A 17339-nucleotide genomic window follows, 5' to 3' on the forward strand; every position below is an offset into this window, starting at 1 on the left:
AAAGTCCGAGCCTTGGAAAGAGGTATGATATAGATGTCCCATTTATGGCTGTGTATGCCACTGACTGTCTCTGAACTTTGACAGTTGTGAGTTTCTGTATTAACCAAAGTAATATAGTTTATAAATGAGATTTTAATCAAACATTTCAAAATACAACTTGAACCTTTTGTCTCCTGTTTCCATCAGCAACTAGTATATGGTTATGCACATGATTAAATATTTGTGAGTAACATCATTGTGACTTTACAGTTTACAAATAGTTAATTCATATTTCTTAGGTAATCCTCACAGAATACACATTCTGAGACATGCATGTGGACATATGTTGGCATCAAACTCCTCTGAGTATGACCTTTGGTTGGATTTTTCCAATGGGGCTTAGTTATGGGGAAGTAGCCTGGATGTCATTGTCTTGGCCCAGGAGGGACCAGTTCCTGGTTCCCGGAATGAGGTGGAGGAGAAGTCATCTGGTTCAGGCCTCGTTCTTGAGAAAGGAAAATACCTGACCCACTTGATAGGGTGGGTAAGAAAAATGGCTGACCCCGTGTTCTGAATATTAACTATCAATGGAGCTTGAGAGCATTTCATAAATATATTGCCTTGTCAAAGATGTCCTAGGTCATATATTCATCCTAACTGTCTATCTTCTTCATTGTTATTGTTTCATCTTCTCAAATTGTAGGAAATACTGCTGAAATAACCAAGGGAGCAAACTCACTCTAAATCGATTGTTTCACATAAACCTCCCAATTGCCTCCTCTATGAGACACTAACCAACGAAGTCATGAATTTAGATGCCCCATTTCCAAGTCTTTCTTAGAAGTCTAATCTATAATCAGTATTCTAAAACTAAACATAAATAATTAACAGTATTAGTGTACAAAGAAATAGCAAAAATTAAGAAATATAAACACCAGTAGGAAAAAAATATCACTTGGTTTATAAAGACACAAATGGTTCTATCTCACACACATTCAACAGCATGCATACTCCCACACAAAGGCCGATGTTCAACTTTACTAATAGTCAAATAAGTACAAAGAGAATAATAAAATATCCTGTATTTGGAAGCACACTGTCAGATTCCTTTATGTATTTCAAAATAACATTGATTTATAATAACACCCTGCTCACTTGAGATGTGTGAGAGTTAGTAACAATATACATTGGTATTGAGGGTGGCAGTACAAAATGGTATAATTGTTCTAGAAAGCACTATGTGCCAAGTGATATGTAGTAAACATATATAAAGCATGCACGTTTCCTTTTATGTGATAGTCGAGCTTCTAGGCTTTTATTTTTTTTATATTTTTTTTAATTTTTATTTTGCAATACAATTCAATTCTACATATCAGCCACGGATTCCCTTGTTCTCCCCCCTCCCGCCCCCCTCACCTTCCCCCCAGCCCGCCCCCCATTCCCATCTTCTCCAGGGCAAAGCCTTCCCCGCAGACTGAGATCAACCTGGTAGACTCAGTCCAGGTAGGTCCTGTCCCCTCCTCCCAGGCCGAGCCAAGCGACCCTGCATAGGCCCCAGGTTTCAAACAGCCAACTCATGCAATGAGCACAGGACCAGGTCCCACTGTCTGGATGCCTCCCAAACAGATCAGGCCAATCAACTGTCTCACCCACTCAGAGGGCCTGATCCAGTTGGGGACCCCTCAGCCATTGGTTCATATTTCATGTGTTTCCATTCGTTTGGCTATTTGTCCCTGTGCTTTATCCAACCTTGGTCTCAACAATTCTCGTTCATATAAACCCTCCTTATTCTCGCTAATTGGACTCCCAGAGATCCACCCGGGGCCTAGTTATGGATCTCTGCATCCAGATCCCTCAGTAGTTGGATGAGGTTTCTAGCACAACAATTAGGGTGGTTTGGCCATCCTATCACCAGAGTAGGTCAGTTCGGGCTGTCTCTCGACCATTGCCAGCAGTCTGTTGTGGGGGTATCTTTGTGGATTTCTGTGGGCCTCTCTAGCACTTTGCTTCTTCCTATTCTCATGTGGTCTTCATTTACCATGGTCTCCTATTCCTTGTTCTCCCTCTCTGTTGTTGATCCAGCTGGGATCTCCCGCTCCCCCAAGCTCTCTTTCCCTCGACCCTCGCCCTTCACTACCCCGACTCATGTCCAGGTTGTTCATGTAGATCTCATTCCATTTCTCTGTCATTGGGCAATCCTCGTGTCTTTCTTAGGGTCCTGTTTTCCAGGTAGCCTCCCTGGTGATGTGAGTAGCAGTCCAGTCATCCTTGTTCCACATCTAGTATCCTGCTATGAGTGAGTACATACCATGTTTGTCTTTCTGAGTCTGGGTTACCTCACTCAGGATGATTTTTTCTAGGTCCATCCATTTGTCTGCAAATCTCATGATGTCATTGTTTTTCTCTGCTGAGTAGTATTCCATTGTGTATATGTACCACATTTTGTTTATCCATTCTTCAGTTGAAGGGCATCTAGGTTGTTTCCATGTTCTGGCTATTACAAACAATGCTGATATGAACATAGCTGAACAAGTGCTCTTGTGGTGTGGTTGAGCATTCGCTTCTAGGCATTTAAATGAGACAAAGTTTTGGTATAGAGATATAAATACATAGGAATTTTTTACAGAATATTAATAGATAAAATGAGAACTCAGCAAGATCATAAAATGAATGTAAACATATGGGGCCTAGAAGACCGCTTAGTGAGTAAAACCACTTGTGCAAGCCTGAAAACCTGAGTTGATCCCTAGGACCCAGGCTAGAAGGAAAGAACAAACTCCTAAAAGTTTTCTGACCTCCATATATATGTAGTGGTATGTGCTCTCCTTCACACACATACATACGGCATAATAAATGAGTGTTTAAAACGACCAACATATAACATGCACATTATTCTCAATGACAGCAGCAATGCCATAGAAAGACTTACTGGATAAAAGAACCATCAAGGGTTGGCAAGGAAATTTTGACTCAATAATGATGAGATATGTATTTAAGGAGACTGAGTTTAACGCCTTGCATTAACTGTCTCTGTTCAATGAAGAAACCTGAAAGTCATCACATAAACACACGTACGCACGCACGCACGGATTCAGATTACTTTCCCAGTCTCTCTTATCTCCTTCTTACTCCTGCCAACCTCCCCCTCCTCCCTACAAATCTCTTCTCCACATCTATGTGTTTTGTTTTTGCATTATGAGACGAGACACACCTCTGGGCGTGTATATGAGGGTGTTTCCCTAAAGGTTTAACTGAGGAGAGAAGACTTACCCTGAATGTGGGCAATACCATCCTGTGGGCCAGGGTTCTGTAACAGGAAAAACTGAACCCAATATGACCAGTGTGGCACAGTTTCTCCTCTCCCTCCTGCAATGTTGCTTCATTAGCACCACCAGGCTTCTGGGTTTGAACAAAGAAGCATACATGCCTTGAGGGGTTTCATGTGTGTTCCATCTTGTTCTCAGAGGGAGTCATATTTATTTATTTATTTATTTATTTATTTATTTATTTATTTATTTATTTATTTATTATTTGTGTGTTTGTTTCAATGTGACATATTCATTAGATATAAATTATGGGAGCATGCATTCCCAAAGTCTTCCTTTTAGGATAGCTTGAGAAAATGTTTCTAGATGTTAGGTCTGTAGCTTTGGAGGCAGACATCCTCAGACACCGTTCTAGCTCGAGTACCACATACCTAAGTTAGTGCAGATTCCTTAACTTTTCTCACTCAAGTTCTTCAACTACAAAATATGGATTTGAATGATCTTCTTTTCATGAATTTTCAAATAGTATTAAAGAAGATAGTTTAGCTAACCGATCAAACTGTTCCATGCAAATATTTTCATACTAAAAGATATCATCACCATAACCATTATACTTTGTCAGTCTGTAGGAGCATGCAGACTTTACTGACATATGTTTAATCTACTTTCCTGTAGTGTTGTGGAGTTACAATTTCTTTGCCACATTGCTTAGGTTACCAGCATAATGCCCCCAGCTGGCAGAAATGTGTAACTGAACACATCACCCCAAAGAGATCTGTCCCAGTGCTATCTGGCTGTCACTCTTTTCCTCCTTAGCTTTTACAAGAGCAACATGAGGGAATGGACAGCATACTGACGGCTCCCTCACTGGAATGAGGCTACTCAGGAGCAGAGCTCACCTGCTCGAGCCCACATGGTCAAGATTTTTCTGGATATGATGTCCAATAGAGGTCTTTCCATCAACTTGATGTACATCTGGATTTTAAACTGTCAGTACATTTGAAATCTGATAAACATTGATCTTCTTGTCTTGGCTCAACAATGTAAAAGACTTGAGTTTAAGTCAATATAACAAACAATGAACAAAATTGTACCTTTCCAGACACACACACACACACACACACACACACACACACACACACACATGTTAGAAATTCTACCATAGTAATTAGGAATACAGTAGAAGAAAATATATAGTACTGGAGAACACATATTTGTACATATAGATGAGGATAATAACATCAGTAGGCAACATGTGGAGTAGACTAGTTCTCACTATGTGCAAGAAAGGGTGAATGAGGGGTCACTATACACAGCCCCAGATGACTGGCTATCTGACCCACATTCCTGATCCAGGCTTCTGACAGCCAGATTATTATGGAACATCAGTTACAACCACTGACATGTAGGGGTGATGATGGTCAAAATTACTAAGAGTCTGAAGAAGATTGGCAAGGAAGATTTTATTATTTTGTAATACAGAAAATGAGTGCCCCTGCTGGTGGTGGGACATTCAGAACGTTTCTCATGATTTCAGCATCACTGGTCCAAGGAGAGGAGGAGGAGAGAACAGCCAGTCTTCAACACGTGGCTTCTTTCTCCACTGCTTGTCTGAAGTCCTCATGGCAAAGTTCAACAGCAGCCCCCAGACTGCTGGCTGCCACCACAGCTGCTGCCACCACTGCTGCCACAGCATCCACTGCTGCCACCACTGCTGCCACAGCATCCACTGCTGCCACCACTGCCACAGCATCCAGAGCTGTGACGATGGCGACGGAGAGATCTGCGGGGCCTGTGGTGGCTCAGGCAGCAGCCACCACCCCCAGAGCTGCAGCAGCCCCCAGAACTGGAGCCACAGCCTCCCCCAGAGCTGGAGCCACAGCAGCCCCCAGAACCCAGGCTACAGCAGGAAGACACAGGGGGGCACTTAGGAGGACACTTGGGGGGACACTTGGGGGGACACTTTGGAGTCTGGCACTTGGGAGGGCACTTGGGGGCGCACTTGGGAGGGGGCTGGCACTGCTGCTGGTTCTGCTGGCAGGACATCTTGGCTGGTGAGTGCTCAGGAGCTGTGGGAGAGTCACACACATGTCAGACCCAGGACCCTGGGGCAGCTTATCCACCTCAAAATGTCACCGTTATTCATAAAAAACTCCATATTCAGTAGTTTTATTTCTAACAAATCTGAGGCCCTTGCAGTACTGGCCTGCAGCATTAAATTGTCTTACAATTTTTGACAGGAGAAAAGAGGTCCTTATTCTTTTACAAACTCATTTTCCTATAATGACCCATTTTTACAGTCGGAAGGCATATTTAGAATAATTTCCTCCTCCACTTACATTTCTCTGACTGACGTCTTTTACAGTGCCATTGGGCTTGATCTACTACTATTGTATGTCATACGGAGATTGTTATGTAATTTCCATTGATTGCCTAAGCTTCTCAAACTGATGATAATGATGTCAGAGAGGAAAATGGTGATTGATTATCAGTGATCTTACTTCCTTTAGTAAAAGCCCTAACTTATCCATCCCTGTGGACATGAACCAGGTCTGGTCCCTCCTTTCAAGAACGTCTGAACTCATCTCAGCACCTCATGTTGACTGGTTGATATGACAAGTCTTGTGCTGTTGTGTCTTAAAAGTTCTGAGCAGCCTGTGATCAAATTCCAGATCCACAGCTCTGGGTGTTTTCCAAGCCCAATGATCCCTTGGTGTCCTCTGCTAGTTTTTCTTTGCAGGCTGTCTCAGGGCTGTGTTAGAAGAGGGGAGCTCCCCCTCCTGAAGTTTATCAAAGTCCTTGGCTCTGTATTTCAGGTTCCCATCCTGATGGACCACTCCACTGGATGGCATATTATCCTCTCAAGATTCATAAGTCAAAGCAACCCAGTTGCTTCTAATAATCCCACAAGTTTTACAGTCCCTTACTCCACCACCTCTATTCAAACTTCATTTTTCTCCTGATCTCTCTCCTCTGCCAGCATGACTCTGGGCTCTATGGCCTTCCCCAGCCCACTCCCACCCCTCAGCTCTCCCTTAGCTTGCCTGCGGTATAGACCATGCTCTAGGTCTCCCAACGGACACTTACCAAGAAGACAGGTTGCACAAGATCTGTAGGCACCTCAGGAGGCAAGTGAATGGAGGTGCTCTGTCCCTCAGCCCTTTTATTCTGATCTTTGGCTCTGCCCTAGCCTGTGAGACAGTGGTTGGGCATGGGATGCCCTGCCCCCTGACACCATGTGGTCCTGTGACTGGTGATGCTCAGATAGATGTTCCTCATCAGCTTTCTTCAGTGGGACTCATGGGTGCTGCATCCATCTTAGAATATGATTTAGACAAGAGATGAGGAAATGGATTCCTGTCAACCTTAACCTTGCATACCTGAAAGATTCATAAGAGTATCTCATTGCTCAGCTGATCACTTTGGTGCTCTTTCTGAAATGATGAGCACTCCAAGTTCCAGGGTTAAGCTACAGAACCCTGCAGTTTTGTATCTACCTTCCTCCGACCTGCCCATTAGACGTGTTTTACGTGGAGCATAGTCTCTTCTCTCTTTGTCTCCCCCTTACCACTGTCATTAATCCTATTTGTTCCTATAGAGTTTCACTTTGAATTTCATGTCATGTGGACATATACAACTTTATGTGTCTATATAAAATTTAGGAAGGAAAATATGAGGGAATATACATATTTGTCTTTCTAAAACTGGCTTAATTAATATAACAGAACCATCTTAAGTTATTCTACTTTTCTGGAAATGACATAACTTGCTTCTTCATTGTGAAAAAAATTCCAATGTGTACCATATTTTCTTAACCCATTCCTCTATTGTTAGATATATAGGTTGGTTCTGTGATTTATCTATGGAGAAGACCCTATGACAGTGATGTACAGCATATATGTGCTATGTTGACTTAGAGTTCTTTGAGTAAATGCCCAGAAGTATAGCTGATCGTAATAGGTACATTTTTCATAACTACTTGCATTATCCCTGGCGTAAGATAGAATCTCAGTGTATTTGGATTTCATTTCTCCTATGACTATCAAATGTGAATTTTTTCAAATGTTTAGCAGCCATTTATATTTCATTTTCTGGGAAATGTCTATGAATTTCATTAGCCCATTTATTGATTGAGTAGTTTTAGTTTAACTTTTTGAGTTCTTTGTACATTATAGGTATGAATCATTTGTCAGATATATAGTTAGCAAAGATTCTGATCCATTTTTGTGCACTGTCTTTTTATTCAGCTGTTTCTTTTTCTGTATAGAATCTTTTTAATTTCATAAGGTCTAACTTGTCCAACAATAGCTTTATTTCTTGAGCAATTGAGTTCCATTCAGAAAGTCCTTGCCTATGTCAATATTTTGAAGTATTTCTCCTACCTTTCCAGGTCTTACTTTAAGGACTCTGATCACCCAAAGCTGATTTTTATGCAGGGGGGGAGATAGGTGTCTAGTTAATCTTTATATGTAATGATACGATTTTCTCAGAAGAGATGGACTTTTCTCCAGTGTGCATTTTCCATCTTTGTAAAAATCAACTGATTATGGTCTCATGGCTTTGTATCTGGTCCTCTGTTTTATTCCACTAATCTACCTGTCTTCATTTTTGCCAGTACAACTGATGTTTATGTTGCTATGGCCTTGTAGTGTAACTTGAAATATCACCACACTTGATAATTCCATCATTATTCTTTGTGCTATAATTATTTTGGACTATCTGTGGTCTTTTGTATTTGAAATTTAATTTTAAGATGCTTTTTTAATTTTTGTGAAGGATGACATTGAAATTTTGATGGCGAGTGTATTGAATTTACCAATTGCTTTCAGTAAACGGTTTTTACAATATTAATTCTTCAATCCATGAGATGAAAGGATGTTCCGTCTTCCAGTGTATTCTTCAGTTTCTTTATTCACTCTCCTAAAAGTTTCCATTATGGAAATCTTTCACTTCCTTGATTACATGTATTCCAAGATATGTTTTAAGGAGTGGTGAATGGTATTCTTTCTTTGGTTTCTTTCTCAATTATGCTTGCTCTTGATATATATGAACGCTACTGATTTATTAATGCTATTTTTATAACTGGCCACATTTCATAAAGTATTTATCAATTCTAAGAGGTTTCTGGTGGAATTTTTAGTGTCTCTTATGTATAGAGTCTTCTCATCTGCAAAAAAAAAGATGCTTTGACTTATTTTTAAAAATCGTATCCCTTCTCTTTCTTTCTCTTGTTGTAGCTAAGAGTTCAAGCACTAAGCACTATATCGAGTAAGAGAAAACTAAGTGAATACTGTTAAGTGTTTGTGTTTAGTATAAATGCTTTGAGGTTTTCTCCATTTAGTATCATTTTGGGTACAGGTTTGTTATGTATGCCCTTTATTATGTTAAGATAAATTTTTCTATTCCTAGGCTTTTCAGGCCTTTTATAGTGAATGAATGTTGGGTTCTCAAGAGCTTTTTCTGTGCCTATTGAGATGATCAGGTGATTTTTATCCTTGAGTCCATTCATATGGTAAATTAAATTTATTGGTATATATACATATATGTCTACATACATATATACCAATTATGTATCTATATCTCTCTATCTATAGATATATAGATAGGGAGGGAGGGAGATAGGTAGGCAGATAGATAGATAGATAGATAGATAGATAGATAGATAGATAGAGGGAGAGAACTGTACAAAATAAATGCTTAGTTTCCTGGCTGTGTAGTAGGTGTCTTTCTGTATACTTTCTTTGATTTGTGTAGTTAGTGTTTTACTTCTAGTATGAGGTGGTGAATCTCTTACCTGGCCTTGTCTGTTTAATGTCCTATATACCTTTTGTACATGGATCATTACTCTTGCTTTTTAAGAGTCTTTTAATATCTCATATCATTGACATGAAACTATAATAACTTCCTTGAAAACCTGGCTTGAGTTTTTGTTTTTGTTTTTGTTTTTGTTTTTGTTTTTGTTTTTTTTACCTGTGCCTGTCTATCACATTGGATACTTTATGACCTTAAATCTTCTCACCAGTTGTGTAGCTTGATCTGTTTAAGGGGCCCCCTGGCAGTAGCATCAGGATCCATCCTGGCTTTTTGGGACCTACTACCTATGGGGGGACACCTCATGCAGCCTTGAAGCAGAGGGAGGGGCTTGGACCTGCCTCTACTGAATGTACCAGGCTTGCTGACTCCCTGTGGGAGGCCTTAACTTTATGTAGGAGGGAATGGGGAGTGGGTTGGGGAAGTGGAGTCTGGAGAGGTGGGAGGAAGGAAGAGGGGGATCTGTGATTGGTATGTAAAATGAATAAAAAAATCTCTTAATTAAAAACACATACACACACAAAATCTTCTCACCAATGCTATTGATATTTCCATTTGTAAATAGCTGTTCGGTATGATATAGATCACCCTCCTGGGAATTACCCTCTCAAATATGCATGGCAAGGTATGTGAGGCCACATGACTTGAGAGATCTGCCACAGTCTCACCTAATAAGAATGTTGTGATCTTCCTTAGGCTGCTTCAAAGATCTTAGTAACAGGGAGAGGTCAGGAAGTGATTCCTGGGTGTCCACAGTGACAGCTCTGCTCAGCTCAGCTCCTGACTCCCAGAACGATGTGAACTAGATGCCATCTGCTCCATGCCTTTGCCTCTGCACAGGAGCACACCCATGTCATCAGCTGACCTGCGCAATCTTGCTTGAGGAAGGCTGAAATTCAGTCTCTGACTGTGAGCTCTGCAGGCTTAAACGTCAGGTCAGTGTAACCATGTTACCTAGTCAGCCACTGACTTCCTGGAGATTTCTCTGTGGCATGCTGTCTCTCTATTGTAATGACTAATTTTCTCCATCTCATGGAATGCAAGGCCACAGCTGAACTCTAAGCAGAAGTAATTCAGGAAATAATGGACTTTTTATTTCTGTGCCCCTGAGGCAGTATCATGTAAATTCGTCATTTCTCATTGGTTTTTCTCATTTCTATTCTCATTTCAACCCTTTTGAAGAGTCATAAATAATGATGCCAGGATCTCATAGTCTGAAAGAAGGTTCAGTTTCTACTTATATAACATTCTTTAAAATTATATTATTTGGTTGCTCCTAATGCTACATTTTTTGATTTATTGGTACTACAGACCAACCAACAGCTATTATTCTCTGATTTATTGATTTGGCATAGTTTCTTCCTTGGATATATTTAAACATTTTCTGATGTTGTATGGCTCCTGGATGTATTATGCATGTGGTTTTATTTTTCTTCCAGTTCTCTTGACATTGTTTAAAATATTTTTTTTATTCCTTTTATGTTTTAGAGTTCATGTTATAATTACATCATTTCCACCTTCCCAAGCCTCCAAAATACCCTTCCTAACTCTTTCAAGTTCATGGTCTACTTTTTCTTTGTTTTTATTGTTACACACACACACACACACGCACACACACACACACACACACACACACACACACACACTGATGTTTCATAAGTGATGAGTAAAAGTACCTGGAATTTTCTTCTATTTGAATAGTGTTGCTTTTGTCTGGTGGTTCCAGTCCATCACCTTAAGGATATCTTCTCTTTTTTTTTTTTCTTTTTTGTCATTTTTTTTTATTTAAAAGTTTTTTTTTTCATTTTACATACCAACCACAGTTCCCCTTTCCTCCTTTCCTCCTGCTCATCCCCCCATCTCCCCCCCCCCATCTACTCCTCAGAGAGGGTATGGCCTCCCATGTAGAGTCAACAAAGTTTGGCATATCAAGTTGAAGCAAGACCAAGCCCCTTCCCCTGTATCTAGACTGATCAAGGTATCCCTCCCTAGGGAATGGGCTCCAATAAGCCAGTTCATACACTAGGGATAAATACTGGTCCCGCTGTCAGGAGCCCCACAAACTGCCCAAGCCACACAACCACACAACTGTCACCCACATTCAGAGGGCCTAGTTCTGTCCTATGCATGTTCCCCAGCTGTCAGTCCAGAGTCAGTGAGCTCCAACTAGCTCAGATCAGCTGTCTTCGTGGGTTTCCTCATCATGATCTTGACCCTTTGTTGATATAATCCCTCCTCCCTCTCTTTGACTGGACTCCAGGAGCTTGAGAGAGGGAGAGAAAAGAAAGGATGTCTTTTCTATAGTGAATAATCCTAAACTTCTCTTCATTATTGTATTTTTATCTCATTTGGCTGATATTAGAATAAATTCATACAAAAATGGTATTAAATTCATCAAGCTCAATAATGATTTGAATGAATAAATGAACACATTTCTTTAATAAATTTTAGTGACATCTCTAACTACCTTGACCTTAGGCTTCCACTCTCATGCACATACATGTATGCTCACCAATAGTTACACACAAACACCACACACACACACACACACACACACACACACAGATCCACACACAAGCAAAAATAAAAGATTTAGTTATATTAAAGTTAGTAATTTTACTGTTTTCTGTGGATTTTTTGTGTTTTAATATGTGTATGTATATTTATAAATTCAGTAAGAAAAATTGATTAGTTGGAGATTTGCTAGGTAAAGGAACAGAATGTAGTCTAAAGATGTGAGGAGAGGGTGGTAAAAGGATGGCAATGTTTATTTCCTGCCAATGTCTGAGAATCAAGTGATAGATGTGAAGAGAATCACAAGTTAAAAAACAAAGAATGTCTCAGTGTTAACTGCAGTGCCTTGATTTTATTTATTTATTTATTTATTTATTTATTTATTTATTTATTTATTTATTTATTGTTTTTTCAAGACACAATTTCTCTGTGCAGCATTGGCTGTCCTGGAACTCACTCTGTAGACCAGGCTGTTCTTGAACTCAGAGAGACAGTGCCTTAATTTAAAAGCAAAGCACAGAATTCGTGGGCAAAGACAGACATACTGAAAGCCTAATTTGCACTCCCCGTATTTGACTTGGCCTTCTATCCACTGAAACCTCAGTGACCAACAGCATGGGATACAGAAACTAGACAATGGTAATATAAGCTGGAAAACTGAACTGACCAGTGGGCACTTGGGCAGCAGGTCCCACATCACTTCAGTACACACAGAAATAGGACAAAATCATTCCAGCTGTGTTTTAGAGTTTCCACAGGGAACTATGGCAAGGGGTTTTTAATGATTTTAAAAGAAATATGTTTTGTAATCTCCAAAATGTGTGATGCCCCACCCAGAGATTAAGAGCTTAAGCATGACTCAGACACTCTAGCAAACTGAGACAGATGAGGAAGTCAAGTCCATTCGGCAAACGTCTCCAGACTTCTGGCTGCTCTCTAGTCACAGCACTGGAGGCCCCTGTGCCTGGCTGCAGTACCCACAGTCTGCTTTTAGCCTGCAGTGGCTCAGGCAGTAGCTGCAGTCACCTGCAGATCTGCCCCCGGGGCTGACTCTCCATGTGGGTGAGATTAGGGTAATTTAGACCTGGACACAGCAAGGGCAGGCTGGTTGGATGAAGAGGTGAGGTGCCTGAGGTAGAGACTAGCGTCTCCCGGCTCTGCAGTAAGTACATCTTGGTGGATGGTCATGCTGGAGTTGAAGCAGGGTACCAGGGTACAAGTCCAACAGAGCTGACTCAATCCTGCTCCATTGTCTTTATACAGTCATTTCCACACATGTTACAAGCTTCTTCAGAATAAGCCGTAGAGGAAATTATCCCTGAAATAGTTTGTCAAACGTTTCACATCATCTCATTGGCTTCTCAGTATGCCTTTATAAAACAGATGATCTTTTCCAACAGAGGAAGCCAATGAGAACAAGCCGCCCCTCTAGCAGTCAATATACACTTTAACAACCTTCCATAAGGAAGAAAGCAGGCTTCTTCAGGAAGATACTTCCCAATAACTTTCAGTAGTATACTTTCCATATGTATGTGTAAGACATAACATAACACACATCTGCATACATGAGAGTAAGGAATGCAAAGGCTTATCACATGAACTGCTTATCCCCAATTATAATCATTGCACAGTGTGAGGCTCTAAGCTGATTGGCCACTGGGGAGATATGAAACCAGCTGTTATGGTCTTGTGATCCCAGGCCTGGTACTGTCCTTTCTGAAGCTACTAGTCTTTTCCATCTCTCTCCATGGCACCACTGAATTCCCTTGTTGTTTATTATGATTCATCTTTAGCGCTTTTGGTACAGATGCCCAGGAACTGCTCCTAACCACCTAAGGGACACTGATAAGGGTGAGTCACAGGTTTCTGTGACTGTCATCCCCAAATGTGCTTCTGATCATCACTGTTTGGGGACTAAGTAGTCACAACACAGGATTCAGGCAAAAAAAGGAGGTGAAACATACTTGATGTGCAATATCAGAGGCCCGAGACTATGAAGAAGTAAAGTGTGTTAGGACTATGTGCGGGGAGACACAATCATCAGCATTCTCAAAATACCACTGCTCTAAGATCCATTGACCTTCAACAGACTTCCTAGGCATTTCTTTATTCTTCATTCCCAACTCCCACCTCTGCCCTTAGACCCATGTTCAACTTCTCATGATCTGTCAGGGTTTCCCTCCGGGGAAGTTCTTTCCAGTAATTACTTACCACGACCACAGGCAACACAGTGAGTACCAGAGCTGGTGAGTTATTCACTAGCCTTAAGCCCGTTTATCCCATGCTTGACCTCTCCCTTCAGCCTGTGACACTGGGCCTGGCTGTGTGAGCACACAACTGACCCAGAATGGCTCCCATAAGTGTTGACTGTATACTCCTCACTTTCCTCTTTCTATGGGGTACAAGAAGGCTGCTTTAAACCTGCCATGTGGAAAGCATCGGTGAGTAAATTCTTCCCATCATCTGCCAGGTTATCTCCTTAGTTGTGTCTGCCTCTCACTTTCTTCTTAGACGTGGTTTATACAACTCTAGCTGAAGGCTTTTAGGTGCCAACAAAGAAAAACACATACACCTGAGCTCTTGCGTGTTTCTCACCGTGCTCCTACTGCTTGGCAACTGACTGACCCGTATCACTGACACAGGCTGTAATTCTACGGAGTTGCTAACACTGACTTGGAAGGATGAGGTTGCCAAAAATAAACACAAGTTTCGTCAGATTTGGAAGGGGAGACTTTATTATTACAGTCTGGTCATTTTAGGGGCAAGTCAGAACTTTGCACAGGATGTATGAGAGACCAGAATATAGAGCACAACAGGGAGGAACAGTGGCATGCAGGGACGCATCTGTTGTACTTGACTTCCTTCTCCATAACTTGTCTGAAGTCCTAGGGCACAGGTCAGCAGCAGCCCCCAGACTGCTGGCTACTGCCACCACTGCTGCCACAGCATCCACTGCTGCCACCACTGCTGCCACAGCAGCCACCACTGCCACCACTGCTGCCACAGCATCCACTGCTGCCACCACTGCTACAGCATCCAGAGCTGTGACGATGGCGACGGAGAGATCTGCGGGGCCTGTGGTGGCTCAGGCAGCAGCCACCACCCCCAGAGCTGCAGCAGCCCCCAGAACTGGAGCCACAGCAGCCCCCAGAGCTGGACCCACAGCAGCCCCCAGAACCCAGGCTACAGCAGGAAGACACAGGGGGGCACTTGGGAGGACACTTGGGGGGACACTTTGGTGTCTGGCACTTGGGAGGGCACTTGGGGGCACACTTGGGAGGGGGCTGGCACTGTTGCTGGTTCTGCTGGCAGGACATCTTGGCTGGTGAGTGCTCAGGAGCTGTGGGAGAGTCACACACATGTCAGACCCAGGATCCTGGGGCTACTCTGTCCCCTTAGCATCCATGATAATCATAGAATATCTACCTGTAGCTGTTCCATTGTAGTATGCTCACATGAGAGGTCACATGCTCACTACAGTTTCTTAGGAGCCTTAGAAACCCACACAAGCCAGGTAACAACTGACACTTGGTATCTAGCAGTGAATGGCAAGCTAAGCATTTTGAGAGGGGTCTGAATCACAGACTCTGAAATTGCCCATTTAATGTATCATTTCAGGGAAAATGGACTTCATTGCAAAGAGAACCTGGTACTCTATTCTGCATCCACCTCTTCCTTTGAATGTTAAGCCAGAGCTGTGTTTCAGAGTCCATCAATTCTCTAAAGTTGAATTTTCAAGATCTCCTGTGCTTCTCAGAGACCTACTCCACTAAAAAGATGCTTGTTCTCTTCAGAGTCTGAAGTCAAATGGACCCTGACTGCTCATGCCTCCTCTGGCATGATGCCCTTTTTCTCTACCCATCATTCCAGCCCATCCTAAGTCCCCTGTAAAAATGGCCTCCAGGCTCTGTGGTTCTGTGCCACCTCCCCTCCAGCTCTCCTTTCAGCTTCCCTCTGATACGGCCCATGCTCTTCTCCCAATAGACACTTACCAAGGTAGCACAAGATCTGTGGGTACCTCAGGAGGAGTGGATGAAGGTGCTCTGCTCCTCAGCCTTTTTATTCTGATCTTGGGCTCTGTCACGGCCTGTGAGACAGTGGCAGGGCATGGATAGCCCTGCCTCTTGACACCGATGTGATCCTGTGACTGGCAATGATCAGATGTTCCTCACCAGCCTTCCTCCATGGGACTCAGGGATACTCAAGCATGAGTGATGATTTTGGCATGAGGTGAGGAGGAAATGGATCCTGGCACCCTTAACCTCACATACCTGAAGGGTATGTGCCTTAGGAAGTGTTCACTTCTCAGTCTATTTCACTTGCTCCCCATTCCTAGTGTAAACCTTCAGTCCAGATAGCCTTTTAATCAAGTTCAATCTGTACAGAACTTTTAAAACTACAGTGTTCAAGCATGGCTGCTTACATATCTGTCTGCACTCTCCCAATCTGAGTGGCTGCATCACACAGTTAGACATCTACACAGGCAAAATCCTGGCTGATGAATTTGAGTCAGCAGACTGAAGATAGGAGGTTTTGAAACCTATTTGACCTGTAAAAAATTTCCCCTTTTAAGTGTAACTTTAAATACAGAAAAGAATTACTTGTGTGTGTAGTAAAAGTCATTACTATATTTTGAAAAGGTAGGGGAGAATAAATCAACCCTCTAAAGACAGTAAATGGTGGAAAACTCTTTAAGAAACAACGTATGTTTAACCTGCTAAATAAAGGGAAGGAGTCAGCTCTTTTAAGAAAGTGATTGCATATATGAAAATTTCTTATGGAGACCCCTTATTTTATAAGGTTAATGTATTGTAATACTAATTTAAAAATTATAATTTTTTTAGAGAAAATTGATTTTATTGTTTATTGGCTGATTGATTTTTCTAGGGGTCATATGGGAAGAAGGGAATGATGTCTACATATGTCTAAAGGTGAAAAAGAAAATTCTGTGAATACTGTATGCATATTCTTCCATGTGAGGCAAAATGGGTAAGAAGAGACATATCCTTCCCTGACAGGGGCAGGGGATTTCAAGGGAAGAATTCTTACTAAATCGCAGGATGTTTTTCAGCTGTGTTTTTTTTAGGCCCATGTGTTCTCTTCATTCACCTGTTTTTCATATATGTTTACTGTTACATCATTTACATATGAAATGGGGTTGAATGTCCCCATTTTGGGGATTAGTGGAAAAAATGATATTTAATCTAGAACAAGATGATTAAAGATACGGTCACACTCTGATGTTCTCTAGAAACTGATCAAACTCAGGGAGATGGAAAATTAAAGTCTGAAAGAGTCAGGTGAGGAGGAAGGTAAGACTTTGGGAATAATGTTCAAGTCATGTGGGCATGATGAGCACCAAGGTAATGTGAGACAGATAATATCTTCCTACTGATGGATTTAGACAGATACTTGGCTGCAATTTATCATGACTCCTTGTGTCTATTTACCCATTATCTGTTATCTATCATCGGTCTACTTATCTATTATGCATATATCTGCCATCAATCTACCTGTTTGTCTGCCTATCTATCTATCTATCTATCTATCTATCTATCTATCTATCTATCTATCATCTATCTGTAATCTATCTATCATCTATCATCTATTTAATATGCATGTATCTGCCATTTATGCACCTATCGACCTATCATCTAACTAGCTAGTTACCTACTTATTTACATATAAATGTCTATCAATTTTTCTCAGAGCCTTTACTGTTTACATATGCTAACTCTCCTTGTCAAAATGTTGGATAGGTTATGTGAT

The sequence above is a fragment of the Peromyscus eremicus genome, chromosome 6 (genome assembly GCF_949786415.1).
Source record: "Peromyscus eremicus chromosome 6, PerEre_H2_v1, whole genome shotgun sequence".
Lineage (NCBI taxonomy): Eukaryota > Metazoa > Chordata > Mammalia > Rodentia > Cricetidae > Peromyscus > Peromyscus eremicus.